Source organism: Pipra filicauda, unplaced genomic scaffold (assembly GCF_003945595.2).
Source record: "Pipra filicauda isolate LSUMZ 115617 unplaced genomic scaffold, ASM394559v2 scaffold107_size2268652_pilon, whole genome shotgun sequence".
NCBI classification, from domain to species: domain Eukaryota; kingdom Metazoa; phylum Chordata; class Aves; order Passeriformes; family Pipridae; genus Pipra; species Pipra filicauda.
Genome location: NW_024103518.1, coordinates 1,452,588 through 1,466,644, shown reverse-complemented (window position 1 = coordinate 1,466,644; position 14,057 = coordinate 1,452,588). Strand labels below are relative to the sequence as shown.

General features: G+C 35.1%; 1 protein-coding gene across 1 annotated transcript in view; it reads right to left on the bottom strand.

The window, feature by feature from the left end:
* LOC113995955 (contactin-associated protein-like 4) overlaps nucleotides 1–14,057 on the bottom strand; it is a 208,956-nt gene that overhangs the window by 114,800 nt on the left and 80,099 nt on the right. The gene's annotated exons all lie outside the window — the stretch shown is intronic.

Sequence of the window (14,057 nt, the reverse complement as noted above, 5' to 3'; positions counted from 1 at the left end):
CGTGGTGTAAAATGCTGCAATGTGAAGTCTGCCCACAACTCACATTGACTTTGTTAGATGAAAAAGCATGAAAAATCCCTACTTTAAAGTTCAGTCTTTTCCCTGCCTGAAGTAAAGCCTGTCTTTGTGTCTCTAATTATTTACCAGAGGTAAATAATGCATTCTAAGTTTTGAAAGATACAGCTGTTGGAAAGAGTAATACAATATATGTTTGAATATCATGGATGGATTAATAAAAGTAACTGATACGACTGTTGGAATTTGCAATGGCAAGGCTAATATAGATATATATCTGTTTGTATCTGTGGCAAAACAATCAGTTAAGTCAGTAGAATCATGCTTAAAAGGTAACAAATATACTTTTCCACTATTTTTCTACTTTCCAATCACTAAAAATTGGAAAATAATTCATACCACTTGCACTCAGTGAACTTGTGTTAATGTACATCACTTTCACCTATAATTATGTCGGTGACCTTAGATACCTGGGTGACCTGCAGTGCATTAAATTTTAATATTTATTATTGCAATACTCCTGGACGTGCAAGAGATTTTTTTTTTAACTAATAATTTGAAAACTCGCTAGAAGAGGTTTCAGTATTGAACAAAAAATTCTTTTTTTGGTTTTCCATTAACAAAATTTTCTCATATAGAGTTGTTTAATTCTCCTTTGGGACTCATATGGTTGGCTAGAATTGCAAAGTGCTTTAAAAATGTGTAAAATAAACAAGTGGCCCTTTTGAATATTTCCCAGTATAGAGCAACAGATTTTTCTCTCCACGAAATAATTACCTCTCTCTCCATCTGATGCCTTTAATGCAGAGCCTTTGTTTAGAATATGCTTGTCTCCATGTCTTTATGAACTCAGGCAGTTTTTATGATTTCTCAGTAATTAGAAAAATCTGACCATTCACAGAGCTAAGGTTTTTCTAACATGACATATCTGGCTAAATGGGACAGACTTTTATTTTTTTCTTCAAAGGGCCAAGATTCACCCACCAAAAGAGAGGCAAAGCAGGAAGAGACTGTTTTGTTTGTATTAGATCTTTTTGTTGTTGTTGTTGTTTTTGCAGATGGAATCCTGCTATGGAACTAAGGTGACCTCTTCACAATTAAGCTGCTCAGACTACAGGTTTCTCTGGGAGTGATTGAGATATTAAGCCACGTGCAAACCAGCCTAAACTCAAGACTGAGAATATTGCACCATACTTTCTGTGTGATCAAATCACAATGCATTGACACAGTCTTTCCTTAAGTACAACAGTAAAAATGCTCGTAGAGTCAGAGAGTCACTGAATGGTTTGGATTGGAAGGGACTTTAAAGATCATCCAGTTCCAAACCCTCTGCCACGGGCAGGGTTGCCACTCACTAGGATCAGGTTGCTCAGGGCCCCATCCAGCCTGGCCTTGAACACGTCCAGGGACAGGGTATCTACAACCTCTCTCAGCAACTGCGAGACTTACAGGTAAAAAGAGATGTAGATATAGAATAGATATTAATTTCCTCGCCTCCTTTTTGCAGAACCAAGATTTTCTCTGAAAGAATGTATCTGACACCAGTGAACATAGTAATCTAACCAGACAGGAAATCTAAAATATAGTCTCTTAATCCACCACTAATAACAGGCAACTGGTATCACCAGGGATCTATTCCACAATGGGATATATCTATGTCAGAAGGTCTTCAGTAGTTCTCACCCTTAGGAGACAAATAGCTACTAAGCTATTGGATTTTTTCATCTTTTTAACTGGGTATCATGACAACTTTAGCACGTGTAAAACGATATAACCATCTTGACTTAAGTTTCATTATATACTACTCTCAGGACACTGATATTTATTTTTTTTTACTGACTCAATATTTTGATAGTTTCTTGGATGTTTGCTATAAACTTTGGCAGAAGTGTTTCAGAAGCCTGTGTCAGGCATTGTTTTACAGTTATATGGTGTTTTACAGGGACTACAGTGTATCCATAGCCAATGCAGAAGGCCAAAGTTTTCTTGGAATAGGCTAGCACAGAATCAAAAGATGTACTAGAAACAAAAAAAACCAAATTTCTAAGCTGTTCCCACATTTGCACCAGTAGTGCAATGTCCACTACATACAATTAGTGCTCAAACTCTGTCTTTAGTGGTCAATTAACATGTATAATTAGCAGGTATCTCTCCCTGTCCTGCAGAACTTCTTTCAAAAGTATGAAACCACACTACAAACAGGTGTGGAGAACCAGACAAAAAAGGCAAATTTTCTACCCAAGCCACTGATAACCATGTCTTTCTAGACTACTTCAGCACTGGAATGCTATTTTCCTGTCCATAGCTTTGCTTAGAAAACATCTCTCAGACACTTTTTTGATTTCTCACACCATTGCACACCATTTCAACAAGAAAAACAAAAGAGGTCAGCATTAGGCTCCATGCAACTGGCTTTAATCCAGCTTTTGAGGGATTTTAGTTTTTTAGGCAGACTACGAAATTTTGTGGTACAATTCCAGCATTCTTAGAAACAATTGTACAGAATTAGAAAAAAAATATAATTCTACAGGGGAAAATATGTGCATCTAAAATAGCTGAACAAACATTCTCCTTGCTTTGCTGAACTGAAAATACTCTAGAATGGCTTTGGTATTTCCTTCTTTAAAAAGAGACAGTTTCTCTGTGTTTCATCCAGAAAGCTCCTTTGAACTCACATAATTTAAAGGATCCTTTCTAAATTGAAGAAAAGTTGATTGTTATAATTATTCCAGAAAAATTCTAAACTATGGGTGTCTAAAGGTGCATGTTCACTGCAGAGACTGATAAACCAGCGTATTAATTCTTCCATCTTTCAGAAAATGAACATATTATAGATAAGCATCATTTTTAGGATACAAAATAATTTGAAAGCCAACAGTTTAGCTCTTTGCCTCAGTTACTGAAGGTCACAGGTGGTTTTGCCTAGCTATAAATATCTTTTTCAGGCTGGTTTTCCAGATAGGGACCATCCAGACAGGGAATATAACATCCCAGTTAGGGAAGAAAGATTTTTAATTGTGCTTTATTTGCTTTGTTAGGAAACTTGACTGGCTGATGACAGTCTCTATAACAACAGATTCTAATTTTCATACATTGAACATGAGCGAGGGAGAGATGGAAACTCTCAGTGGTGGAATATAAAAATCATGGATCTGACTTCAGATCTACTGAAGATACTTGGTGTCCAGTGAAGGTGTAACACACCTATGAAAAGCCACTTTGAAGTCACCTATTTACATTTTATGGATAAAATGGATAATTTATTTAGTAAAAAAAAAACAACAAAAACAACCCTCCAAGTGCAAGTCTTATGAAAAATAGTTAATCATGTAACTCTGAAGATTCAGATTATTAGCTACCAAGTTTTACTATGTCATCAACACAGTTGTTTTATACTAGCTAGAAGGATCATTTACCCAATACAGAATGTTCCCTTATTCCTTCTTTGAAAAATAATTTCTTTCCTATTTCACATGCTGAATTTAATGCCTACAGATTTCCTAAAGTAAATAATCTGAACATCATATATATATGTATATGATGTTCAGATTATTTATGTATATATATATATTTTCGGTATTCCTCAGTGTTGATAACGTATTTCTTTCAAGCTCACGTTATGTGGGTAGAAAAATCTTCTTAATGTTTTTCCAATTTCCTTATCCTTTTTTTTTCTAGAAAAATCTAAATGCTGAGGTTGTCCAGGATAGTTTGTGAAGTACAGATTCCATTTTTTCTCTAATGGCAAAGGGAAATGCAACTAGCATTTTCTCTTGGTCTTTTAATTTTATTAAATTAATAACAAGTAAACAGTTATTTTCCCTGTTCTGTGCATGTACCAATGGAGTAGAGCCCTGTGGTGGGTTGCCACTGGCTGACCAGGTGCCCTACCTTCCTCAACTGGACAGGGAAGTGAAAGTATAAAAAAAGCTTGTGGGTCAAGAAGAGGACAAGGAGAGACCACTCACCAATTACCATGATGGGCAAAACAGAGTCAACTTAATTTATTACCAATGAAATCAGAGCAGGGAAATGAGAAATAAAAGCAAACCTTAAAACATCTTCCTCCTACCCCTCTCCTTCTTCCCGAATTTCTCTACCTCCTCCCCTCCAGTTGGACAGGCAGTGGGGGTTGTGGTCAATTCATCAAATGTTGTTCCTGCCACTCCTTCATCCTCGGGGAAAGTCTCACTCTCACTTTTCCTCTGTTCTGTCGTGGACTCCCTCCCAGCAGGGATAGTCCTCCACTAACTTCTCCAACATGAGTCCTTCCCACAGGCTGTGGTTCTTCTTGAACTCTTCCAGCAGGGGTCCCTTCCATGGGCTGCAGTCCTTCAGGAACAGGCTGCTCCAGTGCAGATCCCCCATGGGGTCATTAGTTCTGACAGCCAACCTGCTCCAGAGTGGCTTTCCCATGGGGTCACACCTCCTTCTCTGGTGTGGGGTCCTACACAGATTGCAGGTAAATCTCTGCTCCACTGTAGACCCCTGTGAGTTGCAAGGGCACAGACTTGTCTCACCATGGTCTGCACCAGGGGTTGCAGGGGAATCTGTGCTCCAGAGCCTGGAGAACCTCCTCCTCCTCCTTCTTCTTCACTGACCTTGGTGTCTGCAGGGCTTTGCTCACACATAATTCTGGCTCCTCTCTCCGGTTGCTGCGTTCCATGGTAATTTTTTCCACACCTTGAATATGTTATTGGAGAGGAGCTACTACAGCCAGTGGTGGCCTCAGACTTGGCCAGCAGCAGGTCCACCTCAGAGCTGGCTGGTATTGGCTCTATCAGTTATCTGGGAAGCTTCCAGCAGCTTGTTGGAGAGGCCACTCCTTAGGGCGCCTTCCCTCCTTCCTCCCTCCCCCAGTATCTTGCCATTGAAACTCGATACAAGCTCTTTGGATAAAAAATAATGGGAAAACCAAGCCAAATGGCACATATCTTTGATCTTCTTCCAGCGCTTGACAGTATGTTTAAATTATTGAATTTACTCCGTAAATTCAATAATTTACGGAGTTTTACGGAATTTTAATTTTTCAAATAAAAATTCACTAATGTCTTCCATAACCTAAACTGTCAAAAAGACAAATGTGATAGTAAGACAGACAAATATATACAGAATCCATGACCTGTCTACTAAACCAAATAAAATCTTATCTATAGGGTTTTTATTGAAAATTATGAGAACTCTACACAAAAAAATCTGTATGCTCAATTTCTTTTTTTTTAATAGGTGAAATAAGACACCTATTAAAACCTTCACACAAGAAAACTTGCTGAAAAAGTTGCAGATAAATTAACAGACATAGAGAATAAACAATTTAATAGTAATTGTTTAAAGTTAGTTAAATGCTGAAAGTTAGAATGTTTCATGGAACTTTTCTGATACTTTGACTCAGTTCTGGAGATCAAAAAACCACAAAATTGCAGTGGATTTCTTTACAGCCAACTATATAGAGAAATAGTGGAGAGGGCTCCTTGAGGCACAGTAAGGTAGTTCTTGTCAGTGATATTTTAATTAGGGCTAGTGACCTTCAAAAAATAAGGCAATTTAAGAAGTAAGAAAGAATAAGGTATTCACTGAATCTTCAAAGGGTAGAACTGATCACACAGAAATCTTTACTAGATATGAGTAGTGTTGCTACAGTTGCTGAATTGCTTATTTAAAACACACCGAAATATTCTTTTCACAGTTAAATCTAGAAAGTTTTATAGAAGGGATGACATATGTGATAAAGTCCATTTAAACCTACTTACCTATGACCTTTAAAACAAGTGGTAGCAAATGTCACTGTCTGGCAAGAGAATATGTAGATTTAAATGGTTTTAAGCACCAGTCTACTAATTCCTTATTCAGCATGGAAATGCATGCTGCTAAGATGAAAATACATGTCAAGTAGGGAATAACATTACTTTTGATTTAGGAAAGGCCATAAAATATAGAGACAAGAAAGTATACAGTATCGATACTAATCTTGTTTGTCCTTACATGATTCAAATTGCCAATAATAAATCAAAAATATATAAAGCACAAGCTTGTAAAACTTAAGCAAATTCTATGCCATTAACAAGGCTGTGAAGATATGATGGAATCGTCACATGGAATCTTAGCCAACTACAAAATGTACACAGTGGAGTTTCTACCAAGTTACTGGTCAGGTCACTATCAATTGAAGGTGATATTGATAAAATAAGACATTTATAGCAAGAGGTATATTTTACTTCAAATCTGAACAGAAATTTCATACATAATCTCAAAAAATGTTCTTTTTGTATAACTGACATCCGTCTTAAACATAGAGATTTCATTTCCAGAGTATACAGTGATGGGACAAGGAAGGCTAAGGTCCATTTGGAATTAAATCTGGCAAGGGATGTCAAGGACATAGGTAGCAAAAGGAAGATTTGGGAAAATGTGGGTCTGATGCTGAGTGAGGTGGGTGCCCTGGTGGCAAAGGATACAGAGAAGGTGGGGATCCTGAATGCCTTCTTTGGTTTAGTCTTCACTGGTAAGGCCAGCCCTCAGGAATCCCAGACTCTTGGAAGCAAGAGCACTGGAACAGGGTGCCCAGAGAGCCTGTGGAGTCTCCTTCTCTGGAGTCACTCAAAATCCACACAGATGTTGTCCTGTGCAGTCTGTTCTAGTTGAACCTGCTTTAGCAGCAGTTTGGACTGGATGACCTCTAGAGACTCCCAACCATTCTGTGAGTCACCCTATATTTTAACTGTATTTGCCCCTTGAAGACAAGTACTTTCAAAATAGATTTCATTTTTTCCCCCCAAAAGTCTCTGCATTCTAACAGCCTTCAGAAGCCTTTATGTACGACCTCAACTGCACAAACAAATGAAGAAGCAGAGGTTTTCTCAGTTTCTGGTGAAACATGTCAGATTTTAGTTCTTCAGCAGCACAGTACTAGAACCAGGACAAAAAGAGAACTGAAAATGACAACAGCAAAGGAAAATGAAATTAAAAAAAAAAAAAGAAACAAACAATCAAACCCAACAAAACCCCCAATCAAAACAACAACAAAAACAAACTAAACAAACAAAACCACCACCACCACCACAACAAACCACTTAGATCTCTTATTTCTACTATTAGGACCCTGTAGTTTCAATGTTTAAGAAGTTTTCCAAAGGAATTTTAAGTTCTTAAGAGGGAAACGTGAAAATGATACAAACATTACTATGCTGTAAACATAAAATACTATTACAATAACCAATGTACTATTAAAATATCATGCCCATCACAATACCAGGGTTAAGATGTTATATACTCAATATAAATTTGAGGTTTTCTCTGGAGTTCAGTGACTAAAATTTTTACAAAAATGCAGTACTTTCAGTTACTTTTAAACCTGAGGAATTACACCAGACATAAAACAAACTCATGTATGACAGAGACACTCTTCCAAATGAAGTCTGAAGTCGATTTCTGAAAGTATTTTTGTTACATTTAAGGGAATGACTAGGGTAAACAGAGTGAAGCTGAATGTGGGGTCTGCTCTTACTTTCCTCCTCAATAGTCCCTGAGAAAACTGAAAACATCCTAATCAGATTATGAAGATGAAATGTTTTTTTCAAAGACAGCATGATTTTTTTCAAGCTTACACTAAGTCTGTTTAAGGAAATAGGGGCACTATTTTCCTAGCTGTGCCATAGTTTTTCTCATTCATCATAATTAATTTTTGAGCAGGCATATGTGTTCAAGCATAAGCCTCTCATATTGGAACAAGAATGATATGATCAGTGTCATATCACTCTAGACCAGTCTGAGAGGCAAAGAACTAATTTTTTTTCTAGTTCTAGTTTTTTTTTTTACTCAGTGGATATTACAATGTTATTGATTTTAAGACAGCCAATAAGTAGAAATGGTATAGAATAATTTATCACCTATCACAGTGAACCATGTTCATGGCAAAATGGCATAGCAGAGTGCAGATAAACAGAGGTCGAAAGAAAATAATTGCCTTCATGAAAAAGCACCGCTGATATTTTACAAAAACAACCCAAGATAATAGCATTGCATAGATAATTTGCAAGATTTCTGCATATTAGAAGCGTGCACATTAGTCATATTCAGGATTTTAGAACACAAACTCACTAAGTGAACACGCAGAGAAAGGCAGAAAGCCACCTGTGGTTTCTACAAATATAGAAAGTCGTAGTTGTTCTTCAATTGCTTGCGATGCAGCAGGTAACAGTCAGAAAAACAGTTCTGATCAAGATCAGCCCCAGAAACCAACTCTAGTACACAGCAATTAGTTCACTAGCAGCAGTGTTTAAAATAACAAAGTATCATCCCAAGATATTTACATTTGTTTCCCAGAGCTCCTGTTAATTTAATGACTGCAACATACATTTAAACTAACCTCTGAATACCTAATTACAAGGAATATTTACTGCTGCATGCTGCTGGACTTGGGTATTTCCAAGGCATCTTGCTGTCCTAAATATACTTTTTTAACTCTGTGTGTACCTTTTTTTCCCACTCATGGTCTGCCATAATACCTGTAGTGACAATGGGTATTGTACCTGTTTTGGCAGTAATAATTTGTTTAATGTTTAGCCACACAATTAATACAGATTTTATTTAAATCACTGTATTTTTTGCTGATGTTTCAACCCTTTTCCCCTTCCTTTTAGTCTATATTAAATATTCTGGGACAGGTTAACCTTGATGCATACATTCATCTGTTCACCTACTATAAGTTATTTTATACAGAACATTAATCATTAAGACTGCTAAATTAGCCTTATTAGATTTCCATTTAAGTGTCCAAAAATAGCAGCGTGGTCAGAGTGCTTTTTAAACAGAAGTGGATACATAAATCCAAAAGCTTAGAAAGTAAGTTCAGAAATTTTAATGTTCTAAATAAACATCAAAATGTCCTCATCATAAATGGAACCCAGAACACTGATAGTACTGAAATGTTTGAATTTAATTTCCCTTAGAACTGTGAAGATGTTAAAACTGATAACTCACAATCCTTTTTAAAAATTAAATTATTTAAGCATTTTCATATCTCATTTGTTTTTCCTACCAAAATTTACTCGTTCATGGGGTACTGTAACTATATTCAGAATAGTGTAATGAAATTAGTACAGAATTCTTCTGAAAAATTAATTTCAAATTCATTTTTCTGAGCATTTACTCAGATAACCTTGATCTTAACACTTTTGGTTACTTAGTTAGGGAATTTCAACACAGATCTGTGTACATACTAAAAACAGACCAGGACATATCCCTAATTATTGCAGCAAGCTGAATAAAAATCATGAACTATTCATAAAAGCACTATTCTAAAAATAATTTGAAAATGACAAATTCATTTATGTAAATCACATTCTAACAAGCAATTCTCAGGCAGAAAATTCAAACATTAATTGAATAAATTATTACTTATTGATTCTTCACCTGTCTGTATTCTCCTCCTCACATCAAGTTAAATAACAAAGTAAGCAAATATTTCAGACCTCTGCAATCAAGAAATGCTTCAGTAAACCTTGTCTTTCTTATCTCAGATGGGATTTTAGATTTGTGTTTAATGCAATTCAATATAACCAGAAAATTTAGCTCTGGTGTGCATGGATTTTGATAATCACCATTTTTCACTACTGTTTTCCTGACTCACACCCTTCTAGTCAGTGACTCTCGGTTTTGTGTATTAGATTTGTACATCCAAGGTTTTGGACAACAGCCATGCCACAACCATTCCTACTGTTATTTTAACAAATCATTTTGAAATAGAATGAGTATTTCCAAACCAAAACTTTTTGATGCCTATGTTATATTTTCAACACATAGATTGCGAAGTCACTTTTTAATTTATTTCTTTTTAAGCACTCACCCAGCAGAGGATTTTTACTGTATGTGATAAATTAATACTCAGTTTGCTTGTCTTTTTATGTTACTATCCTTTACAGGGAAGAATTAAAAATTTGAAGCCACAAAAATATATTTTGAATCACTTCTAACATGCTGGTGAGCTTTGGAGTTTTTACACATAAACTATGCAATCTGACAAACTCTGTGATGATTTTCTCATCGAAGATGTTGCAGAAAGACAGAGGTCAGTTGTGGGGAAATTGTACATCCCTGAGTTCGAAAATTGAGACAGGTAGTTAAAACTGTTCTATTTGAAGTTTTAGAATAGAGTTTTAGTGCTAGAGCACCCACTGAAATTATCTGTGCCTGGGATTGCAAAAGGAATCAACACAATTATTTTTTTTGTTGTTGTTCAAAAAGTAATTAGCAGAAGCCCAGAAAAGTAACATATATACACAACTTTTAGCTTTTAAAGTGAAGCAGGTTATGATCAAAAATGATGACTCTGATATTTCTCCAGGGAGGAGGATCTTGCAAATATGAATCACTAAGACTAAGGAAGAGTCACCAGTTCCAAAAAAACAGCGAAACAACTCCACACTCTTGAGTCATAAAATGTGACTATCACAGAACACTTGTGATCTCCTAACCTGTAAATTTCCATAATTGTGAGTTATTTTACGTTATGAGAAGTTTCCAACAAACTCTAATGTGTCAGCTCCTTTAAAAAGGAAAATGTGAATATGTGTAACAATGCATCCACAATAAATCCTTCAACATTCATGAAATTATATTACATACTATCAAAATAGTTACTTGGAGTAAAGCTACTTCTATATAAAGTCACAAGACTTTTTATATATATATTTATATATATACAGAGAGAAAGAAAGAGAGAGAAAGAGAGAGAGAGAGAGCGACCTATGATAAAACAAACTTCCAGCTTTGACTTCAGCTAAGTTCAATAAAACAGAAAATAAACCTCATAACTCAAATATATGTAAAAAAATAGACACGAAGAAATTCACCTTTTAAAAGAGAAGTTACAAAAATGTCCACAATTTCCGCAAATTTTATATAATTTTGTATAAGTATTAGTTTTAATTTCCCTGCTTTAGATATAATTTTAAAAAGAAAATTCAAAATAAATAAAACTGAAAACTCGATTCCAGTTGTGGAATGGATAAATCATTATTCTTGCAGGAAAAACCACAACAAAACCAAAACCCACAAGGTTGAACTTATGTGTATTTCCCTAGCTGTATCAGAGAATACTAAATCAACACTAAATCAAAGAAATGGCATTTTTTTTCTTCTTCAAAACTCCTACTAATGAATAACATCATGATGAATTTCTCCATAAGCTAGATCACTCAGGCTTTCACTTAAATTATTAGCCATGGAAAACTTGTTCAAACTGTGAATTGCTCTCCTTCTTTCCTCTCTTAACTACTCCCTTTTAAAATGATACAGAATATGATCTCTGTTACCTTACTACTCTCCTTTTAAGAGGAGAGCAATTAGTAATGATAAGGGGAGAGTAGGCAACATAAAAACTTCTGTGATACAGAACTAAGAATTTAGTTAAAACAAGAAATTATACTAGTTAAAAGGATCAATAAACAGATAAATATCAATTACAATATGAGGTTCTTCACAGATGATGATATCTAAAATACAAATTACGAGGAAGAATGAAGAGCAGTAACTGTATTAAAGCTAATGTTTAAAGACATAAAAAGTTTCTTAGCACTTCTTGACCAAAATTTAAGCTGAGTGTACACTTTTTGTGGTTTTACTGTACACCTTCTGAAGTCAGAAAGAAGAGAAGGGAAAAGAATTGTCACTTCCAGAGGAAAAAATCCAATAATGTAATATACAAGTAGATAAAAAAAAAAAAAAAAGAGGTAAGATAAAGAACTATGCAAAAAAACTGGACTTGAGAGTTTGGGCTTTACTGCATTTGAAACTACATCCTAAGGAATAGGAAAAAAAAAATAAGGAGAGTGAAGAACATAAAGGGACAAAACATGCCTTGTTCAAACACTTTTATATTTATGGTAAAATTAAAGAAAATCTAGAATTGACTTGATTTCTTCCAAGATTGAACTAATCACCATCAAAGAAAAAGACTTCTGTCCTCACTGATATGACTATTACTGCCTTTTTAAAGTTAACTCTTAATTATTTTCTGCACTGTTCTTGATATTTATTGTAACATTTTTCAGTCAGTGCTTACTAGTGTCAATATTCACATCTTTTAAGAGTTGGTACAGTTCTGGTCAAGATAAAATTCTCAAGCGAAATAGATTTATTAGTGGTAAAACACATATTTTTGGACAGAAATCTTTCCCTTTCAACAAAATGTGTTGATGAAGTAAGAAAACCTCTGCTGTAAAACCTATACCTAACTTTAGTTAACAATACTTAAACTACAGTGACAACAGTTCTGGGAAATAAGTGTAATGGGGTTTGTCTTTCAAAAAAACTTCTTTTGTCAGTAGAGGACTTTAAGCAATAAATAAAATCTACATAAAAGATAAACTCCAAACAGTTCTGAGGTAGCAGTTCCCAATATACAGAGAAGTGGAAACAAATCATATTTAGCAGCCACAAGAGGGGAGAGAGGTTAATCTCACCTCACTTGAGAGTGTCTACATCCAAATTCAGTACCAACAGGCAATGAAATGAAAATGAAATAGTTCTACGTGGTTCACTTCAACCTAACAAAGACACCTGAGGTCGAAGGAACCAGTCTTGGAAAAAGCAATGCCCTTTCTACAGTCTGCAAAGAGAGTTTTCATATCTAGATCATTTGTAGATGTCTAGATAGTCCTCTTTCATCTCAGTTGTTACAAAAACTTTACAGTAAATGAAAAAAGGTGCTATAGCTGCACCGACGACAGGAGCTTCAGAACCTTAAGATGAACCATAAGGACACAAAGACAATTCAAAACTAACATCTGAAAAGAAAAACAAAAAGTAGGGAGCTGTGAATTTGCAGATAAGAGAAGTATCTTTCCTGCTTAGGTCTAGGAAGAATGGTTACAAGGTGAAAATCCTTACCTAGAGAAGATTTCCACACATGGCCCTCAAAACTAGACGTTATCCCTCATTATTAAAAATAACCAAAAACCATACTTGTTCTAAGCAGTCTTGTAACAGGGCAGTGACTCCATTAAAAACAGGGTAAAAACAACACAGTAATGCAGCAACTATCATAAAATGTGGGATGGTCTTGCCTGTAATGAAAATGAGCAGTTTATTTCCAAAGACAGCTTATAGAGATAACAGGCAGAGGAAATCCTTAAAATAAATAGAGATTTAAGAGTTTCACTCCAAGACTATGCCTACGTATTGGTTTAGAGAAGAGAAAATTTATTTTCCTAGAAGCAGAACTCCTAAATAAAGATACATAAAAAAGATCAATAGAACATCCCTGAATTTGATGGTTTCCATCCTTGAATTATGCATCACTGCCTGCAAGCCATACCTTCAATCTGCATTGCAATCATTGAAATAATCATTTTTTATTAAGTTTCAGATAATGGAATTGAAGCTCTGCTCTTCCCCTCTACAGATCTAACAACCTCCTTATCCAATGTCTTCATCAGCATTTAACTATTTTTTTCAGAACTTTTATTTGATATTTTACCGGTGGCAATATTCAAGAAATGACTATCTACATCACTGTTTGCAATACCAATATGGGATTTGAAAAGAGCCCTCTCTGAAGAGCTTGAGCTGCTCTACCTCTCAGATATGTTTTATCAGTCTGTTTTAAGATGAGCAAAGACAATATTGTAGCAGCTTATGCTCATTTGTCATTTGGAAGATTGATTTTCTTTTCTCACTCCACACAGCCATATGGATTAGAAACTCATTTATTTCCCTTTGTTATGAAAACACAATCTGAAGCAGAAGTATGTAACAAATTCAAAAAGAAGGATAATTATGCAACAAATAAAACACTGGATAATCTCATTATACCATAGATGGGTTTTGACAATAAGAGTGACTAGAACATTTTGAATTAAAAGTCAACAAAATTAAAATGCATAAAATGAAATACATATTAACATAATGTTTAACTGCAGCAAGAAACAACTGAAGGCTTAGAAAAATTTAGAAATTAATCAGCTCTATGTATGGACACAAGAACAGAATTAACTTGATAGGATAAAATAATATACCACAAGTTCCAATATTCTTTCTTTAGT